The following is a 12,244-nucleotide window of genomic DNA, read 5'->3' on the forward strand; positions in this document are numbered from 1 at the left end:
TTTGCCTGCTAGGCTAATAGAGACGTGGGCGTACTGATTATAGAGAAACCAAAACCGCTTTGGTCGTTAAACTGTACTTCCACCAGGAATCGAACCCGAGACCACGCGAGTCAAAGTCAAGTGTGCTGGCCATTAGACCAAGCAGAGTTTCTTGATTTTCAGTAATAAGTTTACCTAAACATTGTATTTTTACTTTAATACAAAGTCTTACAGTATCAAATTAACAATTGAATTATTTGAGACACAATGTAAATTAAATATGTTAAATTAATTAATATAATTTTTGTGTTAAAAATGTAATAAAATCAAAATATCCACAAATAAAATCACAAATATCTAGAAGTATGTATGTCCTTCTTGAAATTATTAGATTCTCCCTGAAAATAATAATGATATAGAATGAACGTAATCACAGGAGAACAGAGATTATCCATAGAACTGTTTCATGCACTACCAAGTGAATAGATGTTCAGATTAGGGTCAATACTATTCGTCCATAAAGAACTACAATAAACATGCACGATTTTAATGTTTTTCATAGTTGCCCGTACTCAGATATATATTGAAAATTCGTAATTAAGTGGATTCCTGAAACTTCCGTGAAAGTTAGAGTAGATTTGTATTAAGGGATATTCAAATGTCATAATGTAGTACTGTCATGTTGGAAAGGATTATCAGATTATATATTTGTTACTATATTTATAGCGTCCAGATCATGCGGATAGTACGTATAGTTCTGTTTTGAGATACTTAGTTTTACATTATATGCTTTATTTACTGCTATAATTGTTTAATATAAGGACTTTCAGAACAATTTTAAAACAAACAGATATTCGATATAGAACTCCTAAATTATTAATATTATAATGATATGTTATTACACTGCATACCAACCGTTGTATAATGTGTTTTGTTTTTGATCTCTTTTTGGGCTTTTGGTTGCGATGTCTTTCTGCTTTGGCAGTGAGTTTCCTTATTTTATCATGGGTTTTACTTTCTTTTTACACTCGTTCTGTGTTTTCGTTTCTTTCGTGCACTGGTCTCTGTTTGTATTCGTTGGTCATTTTTCTTTTTTTCTTTATTCTATTTATCTTTATCCTTTCTCTTATCCCTCTTGATTTTCCTTTCCTTTTCTGTTCTCTTTTTATCTTTTTTCATTTATCTTTTTCCTTTTCCTTTTTCCTTTTTACTTTTCATTTCTTGTTACTTTTCTCCCAGCAATTTGTCTCGACTCTTTTTTGTGATCAGTCGTCTTTTAATATTCTCCTGTTGTGGAATTGTGGTTGTGGTGCTCTTTTCCTTTTAATTTCCTATTATATGTGTTCTTGATGAGGTGCTGTGTATGGTTTTGGGAACTTCTGTGGTATCATTGGAGGTTCCTTAGACATCCCTAGCCACCGTTTTTTGTTCCATATCCTGTATTCATACTATTCCATCATGGGTAAGTTTTAGTAGATCTTATTTCTTGGTCCTGATGTGTGCCCTCTTATTGCCCCTTTCTATGATGTTCCGCCTAGTTGTTTTAGCTTGTTTTCCAATCTCAGTTCGTTCTTAAAATTTCTTGTTATTTGTACTCCTTGACTTGGTATTAGTGAGTTTGTAAATGCTATGTGGTGTGCTGACTCTGCTCTCAGGAATTTTTGTTTGTTGTGGGTTTCTAGTAAATTTAATATCTCTAGGAGACCGCATGGTCTTCTCGCTAGTTAGATCCAGGAAGTTTATTGCAGTTGGGTTTGTTTCCATAGGAAGTTGCATTCCATCTCTATTTCTTGTACGTTTTCAATATATGTTTCAAGTTCTGGTTTAGTGCCTGGGAATATGCCCATGATGTCGTTCGCAAATCTGTATTCATATAAGAGTTTCGTAGGGCCCACTTCTATCTCAATAGCCCGATGTCAACTTAGATCCTCTAATAGGCAACCGACACAAATGCCCCTGTGTCTCTTCCTTTGCGTTGCAGGAAGAGTTTGTTACCAAATCTAACGTAGTTATTACTCCTCATCATTTCCAGCATTCTCCTTATTAATGATTGGTTTGCTTGTTTCAGGATTTCTCCTTTGCATTATTTTCTTAGCGAATCATATCTCGATGTATAATAGTTTGATACAAGTTCGTTGAATCTTTTACTTTCTATGCTTGGCTATATATTTTTATGCGTGTGGTGTATAGGAAGTTGGTTGAATTTATTTTTTCTGATCTGTGTAAGTTTTTGATGAAAATCTATTGTATTTTAGCCATTCCTGCAATGTGGGTAGAAGTTTCATAAGACGTTTGTGTAAAATATGTCTCTATGTGTCTTGTGGGGCTGTTGCAGGATGATACTATTGCTCTTCCCGGGTGAAGACCATCTTTGATCTTTGTTATTTATGTATTTATGTAGTAGGTAGAAGCTGGACAAGGATGCCCATATGTTTATTAGTCTTGTTTTATGTAAGGTTTTCAGTGTTCCTGTGTGTCTCAGTTTCTCGAAGCAGGTTATTTTCTTTTCTATCATTTCAATGGTTGCTACTTTTGCTTCCTTTATTTGATAGGAGTGCCATGTGTTTCGTGCTTTGTATACGTTGGTTTAATTTTTTGATATCTTTGGTGTACAAGAGGTATAGGAGGTTTTTTCCTGATCTGTCTATTCCTTTAAAGATAATCTATGGTATCTATTATGAGTAATTGGTTGGGTTCATTTCGTGTGTGCGCTTACGGAGGTCCATTTTGAGGCCTAAGAGATTTGTTTCGAATGTTGGTTAGATGGAGAATCCTTTTGTCAATATTTCTAGTTAGTAAGGGGTTGGAGTTTCTAACGATTTTCATTCTTGTCACATCACCCTCATTTTACGTTGTAAATTAATAACGGTTAAGTTTTGGTTGCTCACTATCTTACTATTAATCCTTTATATATATATATATATATATATATATATATATATATATATATATATATATATATATATATGACAGACAACTAAGAGGTAATCCCTCACATCAAAATTTGAGAAAATGTTCATATGAACCAGTGATCAACTGTGCATACTTTCTAAGCTTGGGCTGTCCAAATCGATGGGAAAATTAAATTCGGGGTCGAATGTCTCCCAAGCTATTACCTAATGTGCTGAGGCGGCATGTTATTGTCTTACAAGTATAATCTGCTCTACCCAAATATGCATGATACTCAATCGTTGTGGTGCGGAATGTTTGAAATGATGGGTCCCATTTATAATAGATAAAACAGAGTACATCAAGTAATATAATGCATTTAAAGGCCATAAATAAAAACCTAAATCATCCAAATGAGCTTTGCTGTGTTGTACTTGGTTACATAACTACAATTTAGGCTAAATTTAGTGGATAAAATCGCCCCTAGAGTTAGGCAAAAGTTCCAAATTTGTCGGAATTGAAAAGAAGTGTCAGGATCATGAGGACATACCCTCTCTATACGTCCCTACAACTAACTAAGTGTTAACTGAATGTTAGCTTAATGTAAACTAGCTGAATGTTTCCAGGCAAATTTATGTAGAAAGGAGAGCTACTGAGCTCACAAGAGCCCTAAGAAAATGTGTTTTTAAGTAATGGTTATGCTGGCTAAGCTACAGAAGACGTGGATGATGAGAATGAAAGAAATGTTGTAATAAAGTGGGAGGAAGCGGAATCCGGACAAAACCTACACACATGGTGTTTGTCCAGCACAAAGCCTACTAGGCAGGAGCCAAGTGGAACAGGATGAACCATTCAATGCACAACACTTCAGTAATAATAATAATACTAATAATAATAATAATAATAATAATAATAATAATAATAATAATAATAATAATAATAATAATAATAATAATAATAATAATAATAAAGGTATGAAAACTTCAATTTTGCCCTAAAATTTTAAAACTTTCTTAAAATTAGAGATTTCGGGGAATGGGTTCCGTACTTTCAAGACACACCTGTGCAACTACCCAAATTTAAATTAATGCGTTCCACTAAAGTTTCAGGTCGAGAGTATTTTATTGTATGTTTTAAGGAAAATAACTTTAATAAAAATAGCTGGATATCACCCAACAGTAAAGCATATAATGAACTAATTTTTAGTATATACAGAGGTAATTGTAAAAAGCTTTGCAACAAAAATATCTACACAGTGCATAATTCAATGAGCTCTAAAATACAAAGTAACAATATAGAATACAAGATTGAGAATACAGAGGAAATGATACTTAAAAAATGGATACAAACTATTTCGAGAATCCAGACAAGATAAGTAATGTTTACGATACTTTTTGTCTCGTCCCGATTCTCATCTCCAAAGCGAGACGATAATTTGAGTTAGCCTTGTCCCGTCTCGAATGTAAAATGTTAATTTTGATGTTATTTTGTTTGTTTCAGAAACGAGATGAGGAATTCCTCTTCTCATGTGCAATATTAAACAAAATCGAAATATTCTTTCAAAATATTACGTTTCTGCTTGTAATTACCTGAGCGATAATTAGTTCCTAGCTTTTCATTTTCTACGACATAATAATTATTATTAGCTTATTATTACTATTATTCATAAAGATTTGATACTTCAAGTATTAAACATCCGAGTATTCAAATATCTGAGTATAATGAAACGTATCTCATCGTCGATCATTCACCATCAAAAATCCTAAAGTAAAAAAAAATGCCCGACGTAGACTCAAACCAAGGACCTTCAGATTACTAGTCAAGGTTCTTGTCCACTGAACCGCGATCACTATGCAGTAAACAATTCCTCTTTAGTGTGGTTAAATTAGGTTTGTTTGCCTCCGCTTCCAAAGTTGGATGTTATATTTTTCTATTCAAACTGTCTTTCGTATTTCTTTTATGATAATACAAGTTAATATTCAGCAAAGTTTATATTAATATCTTGAGTTGCTCTTAAACCTTCGCTCCACAAGTTTGTGTCTCTCATAGAAAACTACAGATATGACAGATTCAATTCTCACATTCTGCATTTATTTCAAAGCAGTCTCCACTACCTGGTCAAAGACTTACGTCCGCCATGATACATATTAACCGAGATAAATTCATTTACCGGAAGCACAAATTTCACTTTCCGGATTTCGGAAAATGACGGAATTCGGTAAAATTACGGAATTCAGAATAATTCCGGAATTCGAAATTAATCCGGAACTTAAAAAATTTCGGAATGCTTACGAAATCATAAATCTAAATTCCGGAATTTTTAAAAATCGGGTATTTTCTGAAATTTGGAATTTTTTGAATTCCGGAATTTGTCCAGTTTTACTTTCAGGAGTCCTGAAGGTAAAAGTTCCGGAATTAGTCATTCTTATTTTACACACAACCTAATGTAATAGCTGTCTACAAACACAGAAGTAATTTTAAAGCATTTTGTATCCCGCAAATACGTTATGTATTTAATTCCGACAGCAGTTCCATTATCTAACCAGAAATTGCATGTTTCTGGCTACTAAAGGCTAAGGTATGAAGAATTGTATGAGTGTTATCATTTAGTGAATATAGAACTCTACAAACCATTGAATGAACGGTTTTCGTTAAATCCAAGTTGTAGTACTCACAGTGTCTATATGATCGTGTTAGTAAGTCTCTCTGTGTTCTTCCGAAGAGTTGTAGTACGATCTATTACAGAATACATAACGAATTATCAATTTAACCAAAGCATTTGTATTACTACAAATCTGCATCCGCCTTTGTCAACTCTGGTTGATCTCGTTGACGCGACATGTTTGCTTTCTATACCCGTTTTTTTTTTGTTTACTCATCTAAACAAGGAACTATTCAGAATTATGTTGCTGCGCATGCCTCGTAGTCAAACTAAGACATCGGCATAATCCATATTTCATATTCTGCTCTGTTATCTAAGGGCAAAATAGTCTATAAAATAAATTCGGGAATATGAACCTAATACAACATGGGTGTGAAAATATTACAATTTTAGTTTGAGTAAGGAAAGAAAAGGAGAGGACAAGTTGATTATATCTAAAAATTTGCAGTTAAGGCGATACACGATAAGATTTCTGTTTATAAATAATATGCAGATTTTTGATCCGAATCTTTGGAAATCGACCTTAAATGATAAAAATAAACATTGCCAATTCGAAATAATTCTAATTCTTGAAACTGTAAATTCAACTTTCATTTACTGATATACCGTTGACTTTTGATTCTGCCCACTATTATTTACTAATTGATTTTTGTTGCGTTTCCCCTAAATAATATTAGCTAGAATACTTTGCTTATATTTATTCATTGCAAGTCTAAGTTCAAACAATGAACTAGCACAGCTATGATATATTACAGTATACCATATAGTATCCTTAGGAAAAAAAAATAAAACAAATGCGGAAAGATTGTGCACAACTGGTAGATAAATCCTGCTTTAGAAAAAGAAAAATTGAATAAAGAAATCTATTTTGATCTACATTTTATGCAGAAAATTAAAACATTTATGTAAGAGTTTTCCATTACACTTTTGTTTAGAAAAGATACCATGGTTTTCTATTAATATCATGATAAATATATAAATGTAACACTAGCCGAAAAGTGAATAAATTGATCTAATCCATTATTTTGATTTATTCCAGAACAATAATTCTGTGTTAAAATGCTAGGCTGCATAAAGAATGTTTTTTTCCGTCACTGCATTTCACGGCCTTGGACATATGGTGAGAAAGAAACGACCGTTAGGAGAGAGGTGATGAATTCTGTTTTTAATAACTTTTGCTTATTTATTAGAGGGGAAACAAGTGCAAATAGATACCGGGTTTCAATAAGATGTTCTCGTTTCCCAACACTTATAGAAGCCTTCAATTAGGTAAACGATAACATTTCAGTAAACTAACTGTAATTATATAAGTGTTTAAAAACTTAACCAAACGCTTATACTATTATCATACACACCATTCTGTTATTTCGTAGTTACATTAGGAGAATATCAAGTACAAGATGTGTTCAAAACATTGGGTGACAAACTTAATTAATCAAAGTAATAAGCTTAGGAGAAATTTGATTTAATATTCTTCGAAGTACCATCCTTAAATAGTAATGGATTTATCAGAACATTGAATATATGAATGCAAGCATTTTTTAAGGCATCTTTTGGAATGGTATTCAACTGCTCAGTCGTGGATCTCTCAATATCAGAAATGATTTCGAAACGTTTTCCTTTAAGCACTGTTATAAGTTTTGGTATTGGCCCGAAATTCCATTATGCTAACTCTAATGTGTGAGAGGGATATAATCAAACATGAACTCTTCTTCGTTCCAAAATTTGTTTTGAAGGTCGAAGAAGCGTTTCTCGTCGCATCCACGAACACATTTTACCATTTTAATTGCTCATGCTATTTGTAAACCGTCTTAAATGCCACTGGTTCGTCGGAATACACCGTTGTGGACATTTGGTAAGCTTCTTTGACGCATTTTTGCAACTTAGAGAAAAACGTAAATTTGGCACGCGACCGACACTCTTTACATGTGCTTATTCTTCTGAATCTGGAAGCAAACTAACATATCAGAACTCGTTCAAATTCGACACTAATTATCCCAAGGGATTAAGCTACCCGGCGTACTTGTTGAAATAGATATACCATCAATAGATGGCACTCTATAATATACACCTTATCTTTTGATCATAGCTTGTATGATAATTGTCGGAAGAATTTAATTTAATATTTAAAAAATATTACAACTTTTTGCACATATGTTTCAAACAGGTGACGTATTAATATCTGTTCATATATATCTCTCTTTTACCTTGTTCTGATGCATGCAACGTACCTAGGGACCATACTTTAAAATATCGATATCAGATTTGGAACCTGGGTTTTCCTAAAACTGCGAAAACAAATACAGATAAATAAATGGGAAAAGGAGTAAATTCCTTTAGAGCGGCTCAAACGAATTAGTTCAAGTTTGATACCGTAATATTTGATTGATACACTTATGCCATGACGTAATTCATTTCATTGTGGAAAGTCTAAAGTAGTAACTCAATTCTTTGTGAACTATTTTTTCAACAATTGATCCATGACCTTTTCATACTTCATAAATAACCAGACATAGAGCGTAACTTAGTTCCCATGAAAAAATCAAGAATAATTTCTTTCCTTTTGAGGTGAGTGCATTTTGGAAGTTTTTTTTCAGAAACTACTTAACTAGGTCTGTTCAAGATTCATAACAGATTATGCAGCTATTCACTGTAACAAACTGCATTGGTTGTTCTGAGTTAAATGTTCCTTTAAATCTATACAAATTTAGTAGATTTTTTTTGCGACAGGGCAATTATAAACCTTGGCTTTTATATTCAGCTACCATTAATATAATAGGGACGGTTTACAGGACGAAAACGACAAAGGTTATAACCCAATGCTTAGTTTAGATGCATCTTAGCAAACGAGCCTACATATGCGTTGATAGTACTTATATTGTTTGTAAGATTTTAGTAATAAGTTCAAATTTGACCTACTTTGATAGATTGTTTATTAAAGTTTTATCGTATATATAAATAGAATTCATATCATTAGGACAGTGCGAAAAACATCACATGTTTTATTATAGATATTAAATGATAAGACAGTGAAATGTATTGTCAGTAGTAAATGGAAGCACTTCGAATGTGAGTCCCTCAACTCACAGGATTTAACTGATGAAATGAAATGAAATCTTTGAGCTTTACCTCCCACGGTTATGCCGCTCAAGCTAAAGGTGACGGTGATTAATAGAAATGAATGAAATGGTGGAATGAAGAAAGTGTGTTGGAAACAGTAGAACCCCGAGAAAACCCACGGTGTTTGTCCACCACAAAATTCACTTGGCGGGGTCTGGGATCGAACCCGGGACCCCAAGCGCCAGAGGTGTACGCTCTACCACTGAGCCACAGCGGTCCCAGGACTTAATTGAGATCATGAGAGTAGTAGAAAGCTGGAACACATTTTTTCAAATATTTTGTAATTATTTGTAACCAGACCTAGTAACATTCTGTAGCCTTTTATGACTTTAAAGAGAGTATGAAGAGTATGAAGGTGTATTTGTTACCTTTTATGACCCCTATTTCCAAACCCTCATTTTATCAGCCACTAAATATGAAAGGCTACGACTACCTTTTAACCTTATGTAACATAGCCTACTGGTGTACTCATTCCCTCCTAAAACCACTTTTTAACCCCTGTTTAACACAGTAGAGAATAAACCAATCGCAGAGGTGTGCCCGTCCTTTTCATAACCCTTATTTTTAACATAGCAAAATTATCCAACACTATGAACACTTAGCAGAGCTAATTAAAGAGTATAGCACCTCTTTAATCCTTATGTAACGTAGCAGAAAAGCTACAAACATAATAGAGATGTACTCTTCGTCTTTTATGGCCACTTTTTATTGGTGTATACGTTCTTCTTTTTTCCAAACCCTATATAATATAGCACAGCTGGTAAAAGAGTATGGCTTGTTTTCTTCTCACATAATATAACATAGCACAGATTCCAACCCCCATTTACCATAGCGCAGAAAACATAAGACTATGAATATATATTACTACAAGTATGTAATATAGCAGAGCTCTCCACCTTTTTTAACCCTTATGTAAAAGGTGTACTCGTTCTCTTTTCCAACCAGTATTTAACTCAGGATAAGACTATGAAGCATAGCAGGGGTGTACTCGTTCCATTTTATCAACCCCTATGCAGAGCATACAATACATAAGATTATGAACACATAGTAGAGAACAGTGGGAGTGTATTCGTTCTCCTTTCCGACTACAAACGCAACAACCCTATGTATCGTAGCAGAGATTATATAATAAAGCCCACAAGCAGTTTTAGCATAGCGGAGCTGATAAAAATGTATGGTCTATTTTTTAACAACTATTGAACATAGCAAAGGCTACATATGACTAAAAACATATATATTACAACCCCTATTTAACACAGCATAGAATACATCAAAACTTGAACCAGTGTAGTGTATTAGCTCCGTTTTGTCATCCCCTATAGCAGAAATTAAACAAGCATTCATCAAGTACTACAAGTCTGAAAAGTAGTGACCATCGAGGTCAAAGATAAAAATTTAAACGTAACTAACATGTAAACGGAGCGAGGAATTGAGGTTCTGTTTCCACATTTAGTAATAGTTCATCTAGTACTACATTGCCCGAAAGAACTGACCATCGAGGTCAAAGGTCAGCTATTTAAAACCGAACAACTCCTAAAGAGAGCCACACATTCACGTACTGTTTTCACATTTAGTAATAGGTCATCTAGTACTACATGTCCCGAAAGGACTCTCCATCGAGGTCAAGGTTTAAATATTTATGCCCTAATAAATTGTATACGGAGCGGCGGATTAATTTGTGTGACCTATTCAATTTTGTACCAACCAGAGAAAAAGGGAAGAAACCCTATTTTAACTACCTAATAATTATGGACTTTTTGTACAATTTTAATAACCGAAAGAATGAATTTTATTGCCTTATTTACTTTTGTATTAACAGAAAAAACGAAGAAACGTCACTATTGCTAATACAGTTTTTTTTTACTTCTTTGGACTATTCAAATGGAGAAAATGGATAGGGTATTTATTTTTTTAAAAAACAGAAAAAATCAAACTTATGCCCCTTGAACATGCTGAGAATTTATTTCCTCTTGGCCTATTCAAATAAACGAAGGAATAAATTTGAATGGCTGATTCACTTTTGTACCAAAAAGAAAGAAATGGGTGTCCATTTTAATTAGTTGAGAAATTCTATACCATTTTGTACTACGTAAACAAACGAGGCGATAAGTTTGACTGACCTTTTCAATTTTGTAAAAACGAGAAGTGCCGTTGTAAGAAACTCAGAATTTGTATACATTTTTCTGCTATCCAAATAAATCAAGGAACAAATTTGAGTGGTCTCTTTAGTTTTGTGAAACCTAAAAAGGCGAACAACGACCATTTAAGCTAACTCAGATTTTTATATCATTTTGTACTACTCAAACATACGAAGGAATTAATTTGAGTGGCGTATTTACTTTTGTACCAACGAAAAAAGAAACCGAAAAAGAAAACATTTGATATTTAAACAAACGAAGGGATAAATTTGAGTTTCCAGTTGAATTTTATACCAACAAAAAACGCACATTAAATAGATCAGAGTTTCTGTACATTTTTGTACTGTTTAAATAAACGATGGAATAAACTTGAGTGGGTATTTGATTTTGTAACAACCACAAAATTAGAAGAAGGACCAATTTAACTAGCTTAAATTTATGAACCTTTTGTACTACTCAAATAAAGGAGAGAATAAATCTAAATGTTCTACTTTTTATATCAACCAGAAATGCCATTTGAATTAGTTCAGGATTTATATAAAATTTTTACTATTTAAACAAAGGAAGAGATAAATTTGAGTGACCTATTCAATTTAGTACTAATGAGAATTAAAATTTTAACAAGCTCAGAATTTCTTTACTTCCAAATGCACAAACGCATTTCGACCACAATATTCGTTAAAAAGGGAAGGGGAGTTATTAGAAATTCGTACTCTATATATGAAATAGGAATGATACTTCATAGTTGTTTCGATAGCCATGGGAGCTAAGGTCTGGCTTTCTGTGCGGATTTAGTAATTTTGTACCTGGTTCGATACCCACTTGTTGCTCTTACTTTTTTCCATTTTGTAATTTTTCATTTATTGTTGCCGTGTACTTTTATAGTATATGTATAAGATGGAGGTGATGGACAACTTTCAAATTTATAGAAAGATAAGAAGGTGTGCAGGTGCAAAACCTTTTCTGTATAACCAATTGTGATTCATTCTTGGTGCAAATCACTTCTTGCATCGATCCGTAAGATTTTCGTAAACCTCAAAATAAATCTGGAGTTCTAATGTCCAGAAGATCACTATCAGCCCTAATACCTCCTTCATCACTACCAGAACGCAGTTCATATTATTATTATTATTATTATTATTATTATTATTATTATTATTATTATTATTATTATTATTATTATTATTATTATGCGCTTATTTAGCGTGAGAGACCTGGATCACCTCCCGGTGGGAGCTCATGTGGTTCGGGGCCTACGTTAAGCTGTAGGTTCATTTCACATATAGCCTCGCTGCTGAAAGAGGCGATAAACTCGAAATCAAATATATTTTTAATAATAATAATAATAATAATAATAATAATAATAATAATAATAATAATAATAATAATAATAACATTGTAAGTACGACATAGAAAAAAGTTTTAGGATACTAAATTTGGTGAGACATTTTATTTC

The sequence above is a fragment of the Thermobia domestica genome, chromosome 7 (assembly GCF_964235325.1).
Source record: "Thermobia domestica chromosome 7, izTheDome1.hap1.1, whole genome shotgun sequence".
In the NCBI taxonomy this organism is placed as follows: Eukaryota; Metazoa; Arthropoda; class Insecta; order Zygentoma; family Lepismatidae; genus Thermobia; species Thermobia domestica.